Raw genomic sequence first — 22,216 nt, forward strand, 5'->3', positions numbered from 1 at the left:
TCCTAAGCATGCACACGCACTCAAACACATGCACAGCATAAAGCAAAGACTGGGACTAGAGACCTGTGGGTTAGCTTTTCATAAAAATGAAATGGGAACAATGCCCTTCATTTGGCTAATTTAGAGCCAGATAGGTCTTCCGGATAGTAATGTTATTTGCAAGCACCACTTCATTTTCAACCAACCCAATAGATTTGAGCTGGGAAGAGCTCAAATTTGAAATGAATCATAATGGGAACATTAACATCTCACTCTGTTGGAGAAGGATGGTTTCATTTTGCTGCAAGCAGCACTTTTAAAAATTAAGGCTGAATCTAATTAATTCAAAGTTGGCAAATGTCCCATCAATTACTCTCTCTAATACTTGCTTTAATTATGTTGGTTTTCTTTTTAAGTCAAGGTCTTTCAGTATATCTGTGGTTCCAATTTTATGGCTCCGAAGATGCAATAATGACCAATGGCCTTGGCATTTACTCCTTCTCCCAAGAGACTTAAGGTGTACTTGCTCTAAAACTGACTTGGTTCCACGTGCGTGAACTGCAGCACATGATAATGTTAAGGAGATGCAGTAACCAGACTTTTCACCCACTGCTTTAATAAATTTTCTGAATAAAGCCTAAACTACTTAGTTTGATAGGTAGGACTGTTTTTTCTTCACAGACTCATTTTCCACTACATGTCTTTGTGCACAGCTATATTAGACTTCTAATTCCTGAACATATCCTGCACTTTCTACACTCCAGAGCTTTGCTGATATATTTCTGCATTAATGGACTCTTCATCCCACCGCCATTTTACCTTCTCAGTTCTCAAGCCTCTGATCAAATGTCACCAGCTCTGTTTAGTCTTCTGGATCTCTCTCTCTTCTTTTCCCTTATGACCATAACATTTTTTTAAATTTTTATTGAAATATAGTTGATTTACAATGTTGTGTTAGTTTCAGGTGTACAGCAAAGTGATTAAGTTATACATATATATTATTTTTTAGATTCTTTTCCATTATAGGTTATTACAAGAGTATAGTTCCCCCTGCTACATATTTTTTAACCTCCTTTGGACTGCTGCAACACTTTGTTGATAAATCTATCACAACTCAAAAATCCATTCTTTTTATTACAGTTATGCATTTACGTGTCTGCCTCCACTATTAAATTGTCAATACTTTGAGAGCAGTTATTGTTATAGTCATTTCTATTCCTATTTGCAAGTATCAGAGTGATTTAAAGGAAAAATCAGTGAAAACATAGTTGCTATGTGAATAAATAATAAATGAAATGTGTGGTAATTTAAAGACAAAATGGGATAATGCTCTTCAACGTTATAGCTAGTTATAAAGCTAAATAAGTGAATAGTTGCGACCCTTTAAATGTCTGTTTTTTCTTGAGCCTAAAAAGTTAAGAATAAACATTGTCTTTGAAACCTGATTTTAAAAGTTTATCATGTTTCTATCATTCAAATATACCTTGATGTTATCTATCATAGTTTATTCAGTAAGTTATTTAGATTAGCTTTTTGAACTATTTTCTAAAAACTATATCAATATGGAAAATGGTATATCAGTATCACTTGATGAACAAAGAATATACAAATGTGATGAAAAATAGTTACAAGTTAAATAGTAAAGAAAAATCATATATAAAATATATAGATAATAAATCTGATAAATCTTATATAAAATATACTGATAAATTTAATAATCCAAAATGAAGAAAGACCTGATAATAAATTATTCAATGAAATTAGAAAGTGAAATATGAGCGAGCCAATATTAAAGACATGTTTAGCTCATGGTTCCTTAATTTTAAAAAATATATATTTTTAAATGTAAATAAGATTGTTCTGATTTTTTTAAATTTTGTTATATAGAACAAGGAACCCCATTTCTTATGGGGTTTGCCTTCTTAACAGAGGCAAAATAATTGGCTTGCCTTCTCTGATAGGGCTGGGTACTGAGTTGTTTCTAAACAAACTTATATGTATGACTTTTGTTCCACAACGTTTGTTTCAGGAAATCTGATACAGTCGTCTGAATCTTTTCTTCTGTTATATCTTAGTTGATGTTGGCAAGGTGATGAAAAATTAGTTCCTTTTTCATTATCATCCATTCACTGTGGGAAAAAGCTTACAAAGCCCTTTCATTAAATTATTCATCCATTTCTCCCTAATAATCAAATTATTCTACTAAATTCTTCTCATGAGTGTATAGCCAAATTAATTGTTCAAAGAAAAACAAATTTTCACTATTGATTGTACTGAATAGGTAAATGAAGTCAACATATTTGTTCCTGGAGCCACTAGTATGCACAGTAACATAGCAAGGTTATTGCTGCCATTCATTGAGCAATCATCCCATGTCAGGCCCTGTCCTAAGCACGTCACATACAGTATCTTATTTAATTCCCACCACAGTCCTTCAATAATTATGTAATTGTCATATTTCACTTTTTCCAGCAAAGGGAGAAAGTTGTGGAGACAAAAGTGAAACCTAGACCTATCCACTGAAAAGCCACACTCTTAACCCAAGTTGTCTCTTGCCCACAAGTGGGGAAAACCAGAGATGAAAAGTCATTGATTGTGCCAATAACAGAGACCCCAATTTTAAGAAACTTATGACACTTTCACTTTGCATTTTCAAGAGCAATTTTTCATCACTTAAACTGTATTTCAATTATAGCATATACATAACATTTCTATTTTGTCAGCAAAGACATTGTCAAGTTATAATTTACAGAAAGCTTTAAGATTTACATACATTTTATCTATTTCTCATAATGAGTGACGGGAAGAGTCAGGGTCCATATGGTGACTCAAACACTTTTGAATACTTACTTTCTGACCCTATTAAAGTATTGGGCTCTCTTTCCAGTAAGTAGAAAAAAAATGAACAATTTCATTTTGACCTTTCTGACCCTGTTAGTTCTTGGTACAATTCCTGACATATAGTTAAATGAGTGAATGAAAACAGCAGGCAGAAGGAAGAAGGCGAATACAGAGACTTTGACATTTTGACAAGTGAGTACATGGATTTTTTTTAAGAGTTCAGAATTGGCTTTATTTGTCAAAATTAAATAGAAATGTCTATTCAAATACCTTGACAATATTTTAAATTGAGTTATTTGTCTTTTTATTCTTAAATTGTAAGACTTCTTTATATTTTGGATACTAGTTCCTTAACAGATATATACTTTGCAAACATATTTTGTATTCTGTCAATTGGCTTTTCACTCTGTTGATAGTGTCCTTTGAAGCACAAAAGTTTTTATTTGGATAAAGTCCAACTTATCTATATTTTCTTTTATAGTTTTGTGTTTTGAGTATGGTATCTAAGAAACCATTGCCTGATCAAGAGTCATGGAGACTTATGACTATGGGTTCTTTTAGAGTTTTATAATTCTAGCTCTAAAATGTAGGCATTTGACCCATTTTGCATTAAGTTTTGCATATGAGGTGAGCAAAATGTCCAGACTTATTCTTTTGCATGTGGACATCTAGTTGTCCCAGCACGGTTTGTTGAAATTTCCCCATTGAATGGTCTCATCATTTTGTCTAAACCAATTGACAATAAATATGTGGTTTTATTTCTGAATTCTTAATCCTATTTCATTATTCAATTTGTCTATCTTTATATTTATACTACATTGTCTTGACTAATGTAGCTTTGTAGTAAGATTTGAAATCAGGAAATGTGAGCCTTCCAACTTTTTTCTTTTTTTCCGGATCACTTGTATTTCTATATAAATTTTTGGATTAACTTGCCTATTTCTGTGAAAAAAGGCAACTAGGATTCTGATAGGAATTGCCTTGGATTTGTAGATCAGTTTAGGAAATATTGCTATCAAGTCTTTCAATCCATAAACAAAGGATATCTTTTGAACTATTTAGGTCTTTAATTACTTTCAAAGTTGTTTTGTAGTTTTCAGTGAACATCTTACACTAATTTATTCAATTTATTTCTACGTAGCTTATCTTTTTGTTGCTATAGTAAATGGAATTATTTTCTTAACTTAATATTAGCATTGTTCATTGCCAGAGTATAAAATACAATTGAGTATGTATAATGATCTTGTTTCTTGCAAACTTGCTGACCTCATTTATTAGCTCTAACATTTTTGTTTGTCTGTTTTGCAGATTGCTGCAGATTTTCTATTTAGAAGACTGTGTCATCCACAAATACAATTTTACTCTTTTCTTCCTAATCTAGGTGCCTTTATTCATTTCTCTTACCAATTGTTTTGGCTACAACCTTTGGTACAATGTTGAATAGAAATGGTGAGAGTAGATCTATTTATCTTGCTCCTGACCTTAGGTGGAAAAGTTTTCAATCTTTCACCTTTAAGTATGATCTTAGTTCTGGACTTTTTGTAGATGCCCTTTACCAGGTTGAAGAAAGTCCCTCAACTCTTAGTTTGTTGAGTGTTTTTATTGTAACAGAGTGTTGGATTCTGTCAAATGTTTTTTCTCATCTATTGAGATGATCATGTGGTTTTATTCTTTTTTTTTTTTTTTTTTTTTTTTTGCAGTACACGGGCCTTTCACTGTTGTGGCCTCTCCCGTTGTGGAGCACAAACTCCAGACGCATAGCCTCAGTGGCCATGGCTCACGGGCCCAGCTGCTCCACAGCATGTGGGATTTTCCTGGACCAGGGCACGAACCCATGTCCCCTGCATTGGCAGGTGGACTCTCAACCACTGCACCACCAGGGAAGCCCTGGTTTTATTCTTTATTCAATTACTGTGGTGTATTACATTGATTGATTTTTGTGTGTCAAATGAAACATGTATTCCTGGGGTAAATCCCATTTGTTCATAGTGTTTGATTCCTTTGAATATGTTACTAGATTCAGTTTGCTAGTATTTTATTGATGTTTTTTACAATTATATTTATAAGGCATATTGTTCTGTAATTTTCTTTTCTTGCTGTGTCATTGCCCACCTTTAGTATCAAGAAAACACTGGCTTCATAGAACTAATTGGGAAGTGTTCATTTATCTTTTAATTTTTTAAGACTTTCTGGAGGGAGGAGTCAAGATGACAGAATAGGAGGAGGCAAATCTGCCTCTCCTCACAAGTACATCAAGAATACATCTACAGATGGAACAGTTCTCACAGAGGACCTGCTGAACACTAGTGGAAGATCTCAGACACCTAAAAGTACAAGAAAAATTCCCACACAACTAGGTGGGATGAAAGAAAAAAAAAAAAAAGAAAAGAGGAAATGGGAAGCACCCCTGGTGGGGAAGTGAAGGTGAGGAGAGGTCCCCACACTCAGAAAAGCCCATTCACAGCAGGGAATTCAGCTGGGACAACAAAGAACCTTCGGGGGATTGGAGAGGAATGCAGCAACCGGTCTGTGGAAGGCAGGACAAAGTAAGAACTGCACATATGGTCCATGTCACAGCCCTGCACACCTCCCAGCCTGAGTCATGTGGAGGGGTGCTGGGTGCTGGAAAGTAGTACTTGGAGAGTGGACCCAGGGAGGGGACAGCTTTTGGCTGTGAAGAGACAGCCTGAAGGGACAGGAATAAGGAGCTCTACAGCCAGGAATGTTTTTGGAAGAAGCTCAGGCCATTATCGAAGCAAGGTGCTGTTGTTGAGTGGTGTGTAAGGGGTGGGGCCACTATTGCAACCCCCTCCTCCACCCACTAACCCCACGGGCATGGGGAGGGTCACCCATCTGAGCAGGCTCGCCCACCCCTCAAGCCAAGGCCTCCTCTGACTGCACAGGCTCCGGTGGGCTTGCACATGCTGCCCATGCCAAGGCCTTCTTCAGAATCAGATCTGGGCACCCCAGTCTGAGACGGGAAGCCACCAGTGCTGGCAGCGGCTGAGTGCTAAAGTGTGGGGTTATGAGAGCAGATCCAAGTAGAGGACCGCTGTTGGCTGTGCAGAGACAACCTGAGGGGATGGGAGTGAGGGGCTCCACAGCTGGGAATGTTCCTAGAGGAAGCGTGGTCTGCTTTGGAAATGAGGTGCCATTGTTGAGTGGTGTGCAAGGGCCGGCACCGCCACTGCAAACCCCTTCCTGACCTACCAGCCCCTGCCTTCATGGCACTGAGAGGCACTCCCAACAGAGCGAGTGCTCCCCAGTATGTTGCAACTTCCTGCCAGTCTCTGTCACAGGCATTTCACACACACCCCAGTTGTGCCCACTTTATCCCTCCCCGGTCTGAGTGAGTACGTGCCCCAATAAGCTGCTGCTTTTGACACCACTTGGCTGGGTGGGGAACAGAGGCCTGAGGGTGATGCACTTGCAGAGGTGTGGCCAAAGCCAGAGCTGAGCCCCAGGGGTTGTGAAACTAAGGAACAGAAACTGAAATCTCTCTGTGCAGCTGCACAAGCCATGGATTAAATCCCCATGATCTGCTTGGTAAACTCTGTGTCTGTGGAATACTTGAATAGATAACAAGTGCTCCCACAACTGACACTGGTCTAGCTTTAGAAGCTGACTTTGGGGACAAGTACACATGGGATTTGGGTGAGGTTAGAGTCTGTGCTGCCCCCACAGTGCTCATAACAGTTCCAGAGACCTAGAAGTATATAAGGGCTATGAGTGGATGCAAGGGTTGGCTGTGGCTCATTGTGGGTGCAAGGATATTGACAGCAGAGGCTTCAGGAAAATATTATTATTACTATCATTATTTTGTTTTGTTTTGTTTCATTTTGTTTTGTTGTTAGTTTTGTGGTTTTTATTTTTATTTTTTATATATTTTTCTTTTCTTTTTTAAAATTTTTATTAGATTTTTATTTTTCTATTTTTATTTTAGTTTTTGTTGTTGCTTTGTGTTTTATTCTTGTTTTTGGTCTTTGTTTTGTTTTTTGCTTTTTTTGATCATTTTTGTGTGTTTGTTTTATGTTTTCTTTATTTTAGTCTGCTTCCTGTTTTTGTTTTGTTTTTGTTAGTTTTTTGTTTTGTTTTTCTTTTGTTTTTTTGTTTTTGTGGTAGGTGGGCCTCTCACTGTTGTGATCTCTCCCATTGTGGAGCACAGGCTCGGGACACGCAGGCTCAGAGGCCATGGCTCATGGGCCTAGCCACTCTGCGGCATGTGGGATCTTCCCATACCGGGGCACAAAACCATGTCCCCTGCATCAGCAGGCAGAGTCTCAACAACTGTGCCACCAGGGAAGCCCATTAGTTTTGTTTTTATTGCTTGTTTTGGTTTTGGGGTTCATCTGTTTGTTTGGCTGTTCTCTTGTTTTTTGTTTTCTTTGGGTTTTTTGTTGTTTTTGTTTGATTTTGTTGTTACCATAGGTCTTGGGTTTCGTTTACCTATTTGTTTTCTTTTTTTATTTTCTTTTCTTTTCGGCCACACCATGCAGCTTTCCAGGTCTTGGTTCCCTAGCCAGAAGTTGGGCCTTAGCCTCCAGGGTAAGAGTACTGAGTCCAAGACACTGGACCTCCAGAGAATTCTCAGCCCCAGAGAATATTAATTGGTGAGAGCTCTACCCGAGGTCTCCATCTCAACACCAAAACCCGACTCCACCCAACTGCCTACAGGCTCCAGTGCTGGAGACCTCATGCCAAACAACCAGCAAAACAGGAATACAGTTCCACCCATCAGCAGACAGGCTGCCTAAAGTTGTACTAAACTCACAGACACCCCAAAACACACGACCTGATGTGACCCTGCCCTTCAGAGGGACAAGACTCAGCTCCACACGCCAGAGCTCAGGCACCAGTCCCTCCCACCAGCAAGCCTACACCAGCTGCTGGACCAAACCTACCCACAAGGGGGAAGACACCAGAAACAAGAGGACCTGCAACCCTGCAGCCTGCAGAAAGGAGACCACAGAAACAGTAAATTAGGCAAAATAAGATGACAAAGAAATATGTTGCAGACAAAGGAGCAAGGTAAAAATCCACAAGACCAAATAAATGAAGAGGAAATAATCCATCTACCTGAAAAAGAATTCAGAGCAATGATAGTAAAGATGGTCCAAGATCTCTGAAATGGAAAGGAGGCATGGATTGAGAAGACACAAGAAACGTTTAACAAGGACCTAGAAGAACTAAAGAAAAACAGTGATGAACAACACAATAACTGAAATGAAAAATACACTAGAAGGAATCAATAGCAGAATAATTGAGGCAGAAGAAAGGATTAGTGACCTAAAAGATAGAATGGTGGAAATAACTGTCATGGAGCAGAATAAAGAAAAAAGAATGAAAAGAAATGAGGACAGTCTCAGAGACCTCTGGGACAACTAAACACACCAACATTCGAATTATAGGGGTCCCAGAAGAAGAATAAGAGAAAGAGAAGGTGTCTGAGAAAATATTTGAAGAGATTATACTTGAGTTTTCAAGTAATATGGGAAAGGAGATAGTCACCTAAGTCCAGGAAGCACAGAGAGTCCCATACAGGATAAACCAAGGAGAAACACACCAAGACACATATTAATCAAATTAACAAAAACTAAATACAAAGAAAAAATATTAAGAGAAGCAAGGGAAAAGCAACAATGGAATCCCTATAAGGTTATCAGCTAATTTTTCAGAAGAAACTCTGCAGGTCAGAAGGGAGTGACAAGATATATTTAAGTGATAAAAGGGAAAAATATACAACCTAGATGATTCTACCCGGCAAGGATCTCATTCAGATTGGATGGATGGAGAAATCAAAAGCTTTACAGACAAGGAAAAGCTAAGAGAATTCAGCACCAACAAACCAGCTTTACAGCAAATGCTAAAGGAACTTCTCTAGGTGGGAAACACAAGAGAAGAAAAAGACCTACATAAACAAACCCTAAACAATTAAGAAAATGGTAATAGGAACATACATATTCATAATTACCTTAACAGTAAATGTATTAAATGCTCCAACCAAAACAGACTGGCTGAATGGACACAAAAATGAGACCTGTATATGTGTTGTCTACAAGAAACCCACTTCAGACCTAAGGACACATACAGGCTGAAAGTGAGGGGATGGAAAAAGATATTCCATGCAAATGGAAATCAAAAGAAAGCTGGGGTAGCAATACTCATATCGGACAAAATATACTTTAAAATAAAGACCATTACAAGAGACAAGAAAGGACAAGACATAATGATCAAGGGATCAATCCAAGAAGAAGATATAACAATAGTAAATATTTATGCATCCAACATAAGAGCACCTCAATACATAAGGGAAATGCTAGCAGCCATAAGGGAGAAATCGACAGTAACACACTAATAGCAGGGAACGTTAACACCCCACTTACACTAAAGGACACGTCATCCAGACAGAAAATTAATAAGGAAACACAAGCCTTAAATGACATATTAGACCAAATAGGCTTAATTGATATTTATAGGACATACCATCCAAAAGCAGCAGAATACACTTTCTTCTCAAGTGCATACAGAACATTCTTCAGGATAGATCACATCTTGTGTCACAAATCAAGCCTTGGTAAATTTAAGAAAATTGAAATCATATCAAGCATCTTTTGCAACCACAATGCTATGAGATTAGAAATCAATTACAGGAAAAAAAACTGCAAAACATACAAACACAGGGGGGTTAAACAATATGCTACCAAATAACCAAGGGATCACTGAAGAAATCAAAGAGGAAATCAAAAAATACTTAGAAACAAATGACAAAGAAAACACAACAACCCAAAACCTAAGGGATGCAGCAAAAACAGTTCTAAGAGGAAAGTTTATAGCAATACAATCCCACCTGAAGAAACAAACAAAAGAAAAATCACAAACAAAAACCTAACCTTACACCTAAAGCAAGTAGAGAAAGAAGAGCAACCAAAACCCAACGTTAGTAGAAGGAAAGAAATCATAAAAATCAGAGCAGAAATGAATGAAATAGAATTGAAGAAAACAATAGCAAAGATCAATGAAACTAAAAGCTGGTTCTTTGAGAAGATAAACAAAATTGATAAACTTTTAGCCAGACTCAACAAGAAAAAAAGGGAGAGGACTCAAATCAATAAAATTAGAAATGAAAAAGGAGAAGTTACAACTGACACCACAGAAATACAAGACATCCTAAGAGACTACTACAAGCAACTCTATGCCAATAAAATGGACAACCTGGAAGAAATGGACAAATTCTTAGAAAGGTACAGCTTTCCAACACTGAACCAGGAAGAAATAGAAAATATAAACAGACCAATCACAAGTAATGAAATTGAACCTGTGACTAAAAATCATCCAGCAAACAAAGTCCAGGACCAGATGGCTTCACAGGGGAATTCTGCCAAAAATTTAGAGAAGAGCTAGCACCTATCCTTCTCAAACTCTTCCAAAAAATTGCAGAGGGAGAAACACTCCCAAGCTCATTCTACAAGGCCACCATCACCCTGATACCAAAACCAGAAAAAGGTATCACACACAAAAAAGAAAATTACAGACCGATATCACTGGTGAACATAGATGAAAAATCCTCAACAAAATACTAGTAAACAGAATCCAACAACACATTAAAAGGATGATACACTATAATCAACTTGGATTTATCCCAGGGATGCAAGGATTCTTCAATGTATGCAAATCAATCAATGTGATACACCATATTAACAAACTGAAGAATAAAAACTATATGATCATCTCAACAGATGCAGAAAAAGCTTTCAACAAAATTCAACACTCATTTATGATAAAAACTCTCCAGAAAGTGGGCATAGAGTCAACCTACCTCAACATAATAAAGGCCATATACAACAAACCCACAGCAAATATTATTCTCAATGGTGAAAACCTGAAATGGTTTCCTCTAAGATCAGGAAAAAGACAAAGATGTCCACTCTCACCACTTTTATTTAACATAATTTTGGAAGTCCTAGCCATGGCAATCAGAGAAGAAAAAGAAATAAAAGGGATCCAAATTGGAAAAGAAGAAGTAAAACTGTCACCGTTTGCAGATGACATGCTACTATACATAGAAAACCCTAAAGATGCCACCAGAAAACTACTAGAGCTAATTGAATTTGGTAAAGTTGCAGGGTACAAAATTAATTCACAGAAATTGCTTGCATTCTTATGCACTAACAATGAAAGGTCAAAAAGAGAAATTAAGGAAATAATTCCACTTGTCATTGCAACAAATAGAATAAATTACCTAGGGATTAACCTACTTAAGGAGGCAAGGTACTCAGAAATCTATAAGTTACTGATGAAGGAAATGAAAGATGACACAAACAGATGGAGTGCTCTACCATGTTCTTGGATTGGAAGAATCAATATTGTGAAAATGACTATACTACCCAAAGCAGTCTGCAGATTCAATGCAATCCCTATCAAATTACCAACAGCATTCTTCACAGAACTAGAACAAAAAATTTCACAATTTGTATGGAAACACAAGAGACCCCAAATAGCCAAAGCAATCTTGAGAAAGAAAAGCAGAAATGGAGGATTCAGACTCCCAGATTTCAGACTATACTATAAAGCTACAGTAATCAAGACAGTATGGCACTGACACAAAAACAGAAATATAGATCAATGGAACAGGCTAGAAAGCCCAGAGATAAACACATGCACCTATGGCCACCTAATCTATGACAAACGAGGCAAGAATATAAAATGGAGAAAAGACAGTCTCTTTAATAAGTGATGTTGGGAAAACTAGACAGCAACATGTAAAAGAATGAAATTAGAACATTCCCTAACACCATATACAAAAGTAAGCTCAAAATGGATTAAAGAACTAAATGTAAGGCCAGATACTATAAAACTCTTAGAGGAAAACATAGAACACTCTTTGACATAAATTGCAGTGAAATCTTTTTCGAGCCACCTCCTAGAGTAATGAAAATAAAAATAAAAATAAACAAATGGGACCTAATGAAACATAAAAGCTTTTGCACAGCAAAGGAAACTATAAACATGACTAAAAGACAGCCCTCAGAATGAGAGAAAATATTTGCAAACAAAACAACTGAAAAAGGATTAATCTCCAAAATATACAAACAGCCCATGCAGCTCAATATCAAAAAAAAAAACAACAACCTAATCAAAAAATGGGCAGAAGACCTAAGTAGACATTTCTCCGAATAAGACACACGATGGCCAACAAACACATGAAAAGATGCTCAACATCACTAATCATTAGAGAAATGCAAATCAAAACTACAATGAGGTATCACCTCACACCAGTCAGAATGGCCATCATCAAAAGATCTGCAAACAATAAATGCTGGAGAGGGTGTGGAGAAAAGGGAACCCTCTTACACAGTTGGTGGGAATATAAATTGATACAGCCACTATGGAGAACAGTATGGAGGTTCCTTAAAAAACTAAAACTTGAACTTCCATATGACCCAGCCATCCCACTCCTGGGCATATACCCAGAGAAAACCATAATTCAAAAATATACATGCACCCCAATGTTCATAGCAGCACTATTTACAATAGCCAGCACATGGAAGCAACCTAAATGTCCATCAACAGGGGAATGGATAAAGAAGATGTGGTACATATATACAATGGAATATTACTCAGCCATAAAAAAAGAATGAAATTGTGCAATTTGCAGAGGCATGAATGGACCTAGAGACTGTCATACAGAGAGAAGTATGTCAGAAAGAGAAAAACAAATATCATATAATATTGCTTATATGTGAACTCTAGAAAAATGATACAGATGAACTTATTTGCAAAGCAGAAGTAGAGACACAGATGTAGAGAATGGACTATGGATAACAGTGGGGGAAAGGGGTGGAATGAATTAGGAGATAGGGATTGACATATCTACACTACTATATATAAAATAGATAACTAATGAGAACCTACTATACAGCACAGGCAACTCTGCTCAATGCTCTGTGGGGACCTAAAGGGGAAGGAAATCCAAAATAGAGGGGATATATGTATACGTATAGCTGATTCACTTTGCTGTACAGCAGAATCTAACACAACATTGTAAAGCAACTATACTCCAATAAAAATTAATTTTTAAAAAAATTGTTTCTGAAGGAATGGTGTTTATTCTTCCTTAAATATTGGTAGAATTTGACAGTGAAGTCTTCTGGTCCTGGACATTTTTGTGTGAGGATTTTTTCTGAAATACTAGTTCCAACTTCTTATTTCTTATAGGTCTATTCTACTTCTTGACTTGGCTTTGGCAGTCTTTGGTTTTCAAGGAATTTGCCCATTTCATCTAGGTTATCTAAATGTTGGCATAAAAGTCTTCATAGTATTACTTTATATGCCTTTTTTATTTCTGTAAGATTAGCAGTAGTTTGGAATTTGATTATATAAGTTTTAAATCTAGAAACAAAACACTGAGATATTTGTCACTTATTTAACAAGAAGAGCTATGAGATACAAAGACCTCTCTGGCACAATCCAGGGGAGAGTAATAGTAATAATAACATATACAACTCATACTGAACACCAACAAGAATTGACATCTAGAAGAGACTACTCCAGTGGATGAGCATGGCATCAGGAATTTCTAAGCACCAACACAATATAATGTGGGAGTTTAGTCTGTTTTCAAGTAGCATTTTTGATAGTGATTGAGAGCATGGTAAGTGTCTGAGTACAAGTTAAGTAGGGGCTTAGATTCTGGTCCAGACAGGGAACTTAGAATATATGCTTCTTCACTTGTAGCACTTAATGCAAGACAGAACAGCATTCAGAACTGTAACTGAGGTGAAATCACTGAGCAAGAAATCATATGAAATATAGCCTATGGGAACAGAAAGAGACAAGAAACTGGGTTCAAAATCCATGCTCTACTAGAGGATGCAAAATTAAATTAGCAGGGTCTCTGTAACAGAAAGGATTCTCTAAGCTTAAAGATGTTATAAGCGGCAGGAAGCCAGACTCTTAGAATTGAGATCAGAGGAAGAAACTGTTAAAAAAAAAAAAAGGTTTGGGCCTCAGTTTAAAGAGTAGACTCCTTGGCCAAAAGGGGCCCTTGGTTATAACAAATGTTTCTAAAGTCATCTTCTTTTTTCAGTTACCATGGAGATGGTAGTTGTAAAGACAGTCTATCCTTCTATCATGGACCAGGACCTCCATGTGCCACTAACATTTAATCAAACCTTTTTTCTCTCCCATCTTAAAACAAACAGCAAATAAACTTTATTAGACTACTCACATAATCTTCCACCTACTGTTCCTAGCCTCTCCATCCCACCATGGCCAAACTTCCTGAAGTAATTTCCTGCCTCAACTTCTTTCTCATATATTTACTTTAGCCTGTTTCAGTCTTGCTTTCACCTTCCTCTTCCCAACTCCACTGAAATAGCCTTTCCCAATAATCTTATTGCTGCTAAATGCAGTGAACACTTTAGCTTTTCCTTTTCCTGGATATCTTTTCAGAATCTCCTTGGTTGACCACACCCTTCTTACTGAAAAACTTACTGTGTTCTCCTACTTTTCTTGTCATTCTTCTTCAGTTTCTTTTACCATTTCCTCCTCCTCTGACTTTTAAAGATGGACTTTCTCAGGGTTTGATTCTAGAATCTCTTTTCTTATCATGCTTCACTCTCTTCTAGGAAATGTTTGACTTTAATTATTATCTACATACCAGTGACTCAAAAATGTATACCTCTCACCTCACCTTTCTTTTGACTACCATACCTGGACTTCTTACAATTTTCTCAACCACATCTAGAAGTGAATCATTCATTTTTCACTCTAATGTTTCACTTTTCTTCCAATGTTTACTACCTGAGTAAGTAGCAGGGCCATTTACCAAGTTATTCATTCAAGAAACCCCTTCCTCTCTCTTCCTTTCCATCTTTTCCAACCAACTGCAAAGTTCTGTCTAAATGTCATAGGTATTTTTTCAAATCTTTCCATTTCTATCTTTCATACCACCTCCCTAGACTAAGAAGCTATTATCTCACACCTACATTATTGAAGTACCCTTATTACCAAGTCTCCTCACATCCACTTTTGTCCCCTTCAATACATTTTCCAGAAAGCTTTTGGAGTAATCTTTTGGAACTGCAAATACCTGTCTGTAATACTCCTACTTAAAACCCTTCAGTCTTTTCCATTACACTTAGGATAAAGATCAAAAGTCATAATACAGTCTATGAGGTCCTGCGCTATCTGCCTCTACCTACATCTTCCATCTTGTCCAGACCCATCTTTCTCTTTCCACAGTTCAGCCACAATGACCTTCTTTCAGTTCTTCAAAAATGTCATTACTTTCTGCCATGAGGACTTTGTACCTGCAGGGAGGCACACTCTCTTCTCTCCACTTACACACACACACACACACACACACACACACACACACATTTCCTTTTAAGCTTCAGTTAAAAGTGTCACTTCCTCAGCAAAATCTCCGATTTTCCAGACTAGGCGTGTCCTCACATCACAGCCTCTCACTGTGCTGTACTTTTCTGAATAGTGCATATCTTAACTCTAAATCGATTACTCATGTATGTTTTTGTGCATTGTCTGTCTCCATTGCACAATAAGTTTCAATATGCTTGTAAGATTTATGTTTGCCTTGTTCATAACTATATCCCCAGCAACCAGAAGAAATCCTGGCCCACAATTGTCGCCCCCAAAATATCTACTGATTAAACAAATGAATAGATAAGAAGAATGAGTCCATTTGTAGCCCTATTTGTGCTTGGGGTACTTTCTATTATTTTGACTAATTCAAACTCCACCTGCTAGAGGGAAGAAGGGTCCTTATTATTCTAGACGTAGAATAGGGCTATCTCAAGAAAGGTGGAAGGATGTGTATCTCTAAAACTAGTCAGGGCTGAGATTTCCAAATTGAGAATCTCCGTGCCCAGAGGAAAAGAGGACAAGAGGAGACAAAGGCTGGCATATAGTATTCTTTGATTTTCTCCTAAATGAGGAAACAGCTGGCACTGAGCACATGAGGTGAAGGGAAACTGAACATGACTTTGAATTAATAGGCAAACTAATTAATAATATTTGAACACCTTAATGTGTATATAGACCAGGCAATAAACTATAATGGTGTTTGCTATGCTTGAGAAAGAATGTCATTATCTGTGAGGAAGAACAGTGTTGGAAACCAAGTGATGTCAGAAAAGGAAACTGGCAGGCATGCTGCAGTTCACTTAGAATCTGAATCAAGGCTTCATCCAGAGGAGCTCAAGAGCAAAAAGCATTTTTCTACGAGAATCTCTTCAAATGAAGAGCTTCCCTATAAGTTCTTTGCCTTTTCTCCTTGTGTGTGACTTTGGGATTTGGACTGCAGATTAGCCTAAAGGTTTTGTCTGTTATGAGTGTCTGACTCATAGAGTAATTCATCTATGTTTGGCCATTTTCCTGACTTTACATTTATTAGGAACTAATCTCAGGAGTCCTATTTGCTCTTCTCTGCACCTGATTTCAGCTTTTTCCTTTCTCTTACTCTGAGAGCTGGTTTAGAACTTGCCTCACTATGCAAAGGAGATAGGAGAATACTTTTAAGAGATCATTCTTTTGTTCACACAGGTCCCATTGTCTAGCAGGTCCTTATCCTTCATTTAAGCTACCTGGAAAACTTATTTTTAAAAAATCAGAAGTCCAAGATTGTATTTTCCAATTAAGAATGCCAAGAACTCCTTAAGGCAGAATAAATTGCTTCTTCTTCCATATACTTAGAGTATAATATAATTCTATGTGTTACTGTACTTGTGGCATCATACTGGTTACTCCTTAAGTCAGTGTCTGGATTGCCTTCTAAATCTGAGTTGCTTGAGGACAAGGAGAGTAATTCCTTATTTTTCATTGTAATATATATCTTCCAGCCTGTGGTAAGAATTAAGAGAGAAAATATGAGATGTAAAAAATTTAGCATGATGCATTCCACATATTTTCTCTGGGAAGGAAGAATTTAAGACAAGAATCTGGACAGAAGTATCTAGGAACATATTCCCTTTTTTAAAAAATCTCACAGTTAATTCACAAGTACCTATTTATCAATCCCCAACCAGGTAAGCATCAGTGAGCCAAGAGATATGAGGGATGAAAGCATTAAGAAGCTGTGTTCCATAATGTTTATAAATGTTGGTTACAATGAATAATTATACCACCATTCATTATCTTTATTTAAACCATCTCTATTTACTAAGAAATTAATTTTAAGAAAACATTATTCATCATAAAATGTACTTAAAGAAATATTTGCATTGTTATCCAGCCAGGTTAAATGTGCTTTGGTCACCTACCTTAGAAAAAAAAAAGTAATACATTTTGCTCTACCATACAATATTGAGACTTCCAAGCTATGGACTCCAGTCTCCCCCATATAAGATGCTGAGATTAGTTATGTCTGAGATCCTTTCTGCTTAAACATTCTGTTGCAATATTCTGCTGAACACTTTCTTTTTTTTTTAACATCTTTATTGGAGTATAATTGCTTTACAATGGTGTGTTAGTTTCTGCTTTATAACAAATTGAATCAGCTATACATATACATATATCCCCATATCTCCTCCCTCTTGTGTCTCCCTCCCACCCTCAATATCCCACCCCTCTAAATGGTCACAGAGCACCAAGTTGATCTCCCTATGCTATGCGGCTGCTTCCCACTAGCTAGCTATTCTATATTTGGTAGTGTATATATGTCAATGCCACTCTCTCGCTTCGTCCCAGCTTACACTTCACCATCCCCGTGTCCTCAAGTCCATCCTCAACGTCTGCATCTTTATTCCTGTCCTGTCCCTAGGTTCTTCAGAACCCCCCTTTTTTTTTTAGATTCTATATATGTGTTAGCATACAATATTTGTTTTTCTCTCTCTGACTTACTTCACTCTGTATGACAGACTCCAGGCCCATCCACCTCACTACAAATAACTCAATTTCGTTTCTTATTATGTCTGAGTAATATTCCATTATATATGTGTGCCACACCTTCTTTATCCATTTATCTGTCAATGGACACTTAGTTTGCTTCCATGTCCTGGCTATTGTAAATAGAGCTGTGATGAACATTGTGGTACATGACTCCTTTTGAATTATGGTTGTCTCAGGGTATATGCTCAGCAGTGGGATTGCTGGGTCATATGGTAGTTCTATTTTTAGATTTTTAAGGAACCTCCATACTGTTCTCCATAGTGGATGTATCAATTGACATTCCCACCAACAGTGCAAGAGGGTTCCCTTTTCTCCACACCCTCTCCAGCATTTATTGTTTCTAGATTTTTTGATGGTGGCAATTCTGACTGGTGTGAGGTGATTCCTCATTGTAGTTTTGATTTGCATTTCTGTAATGAGTAGTGATGTTGAGCATCCTTTCATGTGTTTGTTGGCCATCTGTATATCTTCTTTGGAGAAATGTCTATTTAAGTCTTCTGCTCATTTTTGGATTGGGCTATTTGTTTTTTGATATTGAGCTGAATGTGCTACTTGTAAATTTTGGAGATTAAACCTTTGTCAGTTGCTTCATTTTCAAATATTTTCTCCCATTCTGAGGGTTGTCTTTTCATCTTGTTTATGGTTTCCTTTGCTGTGCAAAAGCTTTTACGTTTCATTAGGTCCCATTTGTTTATTTTTGTTTTTATTTCCATTTCTCTAGGAGGTGGGTCAAAAAGGATCTTGCTGTGATTTATGTCATAGAGTGTTCTGCCTATGTTTTCCTCTAAGAGTTTGATAGTGTCTGGCCTTACATTTAGGTCTTTAATCCATTTTGAGTTTATTTTTGTGTATGGTGTTAGGGAGTGTTCTAATTTCATTCTTTTACATGTAGCTGTCCAGTTTTCCAAGTGGCTGTCTTTTCTCCATTGTATATTCTTGCCTTCTTTATCAAGATGAGGTGACCATATGTGAGTGGGTTGATCTCTGGGCTTTCTATCCTGTTCCATTGATCTGTAATTCTGTTTTTGTGCCAGTACCAGACTGTCTTGATTACTGTAGCTTTGTAGTATAGTCTGAAATCAGAGAGCCTCATTCCTCAAGATCCGTTATTCTTTCTCAAGATTGCTTTGGCTATTCGGGTCTTTTGTGATTCCTTACAAATTGTGAAATTTTTTTGTTCTAGTTCTGTGAAAAATGCCATTGGTACTTTGATAGGGATTGCATTGAATCTGTAGATTGCTTTGGGTAGTATAGTCATTTTCACAATGTTGATTCTTCCAATCCAAGAACATGGTGTATCTCTCCGTCTATTTGTATCATCTTTAATTTCTTTCATCAGTTTCTTATAGTTTTCTGCATACAGGTCTTTTGTCTCCTTAGGTAAGTTTATTCCTAAGTATTTTATTCTTTTTGTTGCAATGGTAAATGGGAGTGTTTCCTTAATTTCTCTTTCAGATTTTTCATCATTAGTGTATAGGAATGCAAGATTAATTTTGTATCCTGCTGCTTTACCAAAATCATTGACTAGCTCTAGTAGTTTTCTGGTAGCGTCTTTAGGATTCTCTTGGTATAGTATCATGTCATCTGCAAACAGTGACAGCTTTACTTCTTCTTTTCTGATTTGGATTCCTTTTATTTCTCTTTCTTCTCTGATTGCTGTGGCTAAAACTTCCAGAACCATGTTGAATAACAGTGGTGGGAGTGGTCAACCTTGTCTTGTTCCTGATCTTAGTAGAAATGGTTTTAGTTTTTCACCATTGAGAATGATGTTTGCTGTGGGTTTGTCTTATATGGCCTTTATTATGTTGAGGTAAGTTCCCTCTATGCCTACTTTCTGGAGGGTTTGTATCATAAATGGGTGTTGAATTTTGTGAAAAGCTTTTTCTGCATCTGTTGAGATGATCATATGGGTTTTATTGTTCAATTTGTTAATATCATGCATCACATTGATTGATTTGCATATATTGAAGAATCCTTATATTCCTGGAATAAATCCCACTTGATCATGGTATATGATCCTTTTAATGTGCTGTTGGATTCTGTTTGCTAGTAGTTTGTTGAGGATTTTTGCATCTATGTTCATCGGTGATATTGGCCTGTTGTTTTCTTTCTTTGTAACATCTTTGTCTGGTTTTGGTATCAGGGTGATTGTGGCCTTGTAGAATGAGTTTGGGAGTGTTCCTCCCTCTGCTATATTTTGGAAGAATCTGTGAAGGATAGGTATTAGCTCTTCTGTAAATGTTTGATAGAATTCACCTGTGAAGCCATCTGGTCCTGGGCTTTTGTTTGTTGGAAGATTTTTAATCATAGTCTCAATTTCAGTTCTTGTGATTGGTCTGATTATATTTTGTATTTCTTCCTGGTTCAGTCTTGGAAGGTTGTGCTTTTCTAAGAATTTGTCCATTTCTTCCAGGCTGTCTGTTTTATTGGTATATAGTTGCTTTTAGTACTCTCTCATGATCCTTTCTATTTCTGCAGTGTCAGTTGTTACTTCTCCTTTTTCATTTCTAATATTATTGATTTGAGTCTTCCCCCTTCTTTTCTTGATGAGTCTGGCTAATGGTTAATCAATTTTGTTTATCTTCTCAAAGAATCAGCTTTTAGTTTTATTGATCTTTGCTATTGTTTCCTTCATCTCTTTTTCATTTATTTCTGAACTGATCTTTATGATTTCTTTGCTTCTGCTAACTTTGGGTTATTTTATTTTGTTCTTCTTTTTCTAATGAACACTTCCTTATAAGCTATTTGTAACATGCAAAAATCATCTTAAAACAAAGGATAATTCAAGGTTCTTGTCATACTTTTTCACACCCAATGTAATACTGAACACAATAATAGATCCACAGTAGCCTCACAAAAAATCATTGATTTAAATTATGAAATCATCACTGCTTTGCTTAACTTAGAATGATTACTCTTTTTTCCCAGTAAATCTATTTTCTGTGTGTGTGTTCTAGTTCATTTTTCCTTTTCTTCTATTTTTAGTGGTGGCTTTCTGCTTACCCACAATATGTCACTTTCCTCTCCTTGACTGAGCCATCTCCTCCCCTTTTGGTGGATTCCAGGAAGTCTTTTTGGGTGACTAATCAAACTTAAGAATTTATATAAGCCTTCATCAAAGCAGCAAAGAAATGTGTCTCTTTCTAACGGGTGGCCTGAAAAGTTGAATGGAAAACAAAATCATTTAAATATGCTTGGCTTGGACAACCCATTTTGCTCAGTCTTGACTGATTCACAATGCTACCTTGCAACAACAAATTTCCAATTAGTTTGCACCGCAATATTTTTCAAGATTTCACTGTGAGAAATCTTCTATGTTGTCAATACATTAAATAATGGATGAAGTTAGATATTGAACAATTCAGTTTTATTAACTAAATTCTTGATGAACTTAATACTCCTAGAGAAACTCAGTGCAAAGAGCAGTGTTTTAGGGAGAAAATGCCATTATCATAATGAGATTTCTTTCTTTCACACAAACCATTAGGTGGAATCAATATTTATGAAGCTTTTATCCTGACGTATAATTTGTAACTCCTGCCTGGGTATGACTTTTTAGCTCAACTGTTCTTAAGTCCACTAAGTACTATAACAGGATGAACTCAGAATTATTGCTGCTACTGGAAGCTTTGCTAGGAAATGTGAGTCGAGAGGAAAATAGTCCCTGGAAAGAGGGGGATGTAGAAGCAATCCGTTTTGTTGACTGCTGAGCGTCAACTCCATACTTAGCTTTGTTATGAGACATCTTCATCAAGCACCCCTTACAACCCATGAACAGATTAATGTCTCTGGGGAGGGAAAATTTAAGACAAGAATTTGGACAGTAGTGTCTAGGAATATATTCTCTTTTTAAAAAATATCTCACAGTTATTTCACAAGTACCTATTTATCCCCAACCATGTAACCATCAGTGAGCCAAGAGACATGAGGGATAAAATCATTCAAGAAGCTGTGTTCCATAATGGTAAGAACTTATTACTAAGATTCAGAATGCATAAGTTCAATCTGTGATGCACCACTTGTGAATGTCATGGCAATTGGTGAGTCCTGATTTCTTTATCTTCTTCCTCATCTGCTGTTCTTCCCAGTATTTCAAGCTGATGGTACAATCAACAACTGTTCATTGTCCGTGGAGTACTATGTACGTTATTCACCCACACCAAAGCTGGAGTTGTACTTTTCTGTGTAGCCAGACATAGAATAGGATGGGACATACTCATTTAGGTACAACTTGGTGAAAAATATATTTCAGAAGAGAGACTTAGCTGATGACTTTAGAATGAAATCTAGTAGAGTTCCTGAAACAGCCTTCATCCAGTGAAAGGAATTTGAAAAATAATTATGTTGGTTTTCTTGACCTTGATTGGGAAAACTCTGAAGCATGTTCTTCACCGTCATCCCAAATTCCCTAGTGGATTACACTCCAGTTGTCCACAATCGTATCTTGCTTGATAACATACTCTATTGGCTTTCTTCCCTTCCTAGGCTC

The sequence above is a fragment of the Mesoplodon densirostris genome, chromosome 5, assembly GCF_025265405.1.
Source record: "Mesoplodon densirostris isolate mMesDen1 chromosome 5, mMesDen1 primary haplotype, whole genome shotgun sequence".
Lineage (NCBI taxonomy): Eukaryota > Metazoa > Chordata > Mammalia > Artiodactyla > Ziphiidae > Mesoplodon > Mesoplodon densirostris.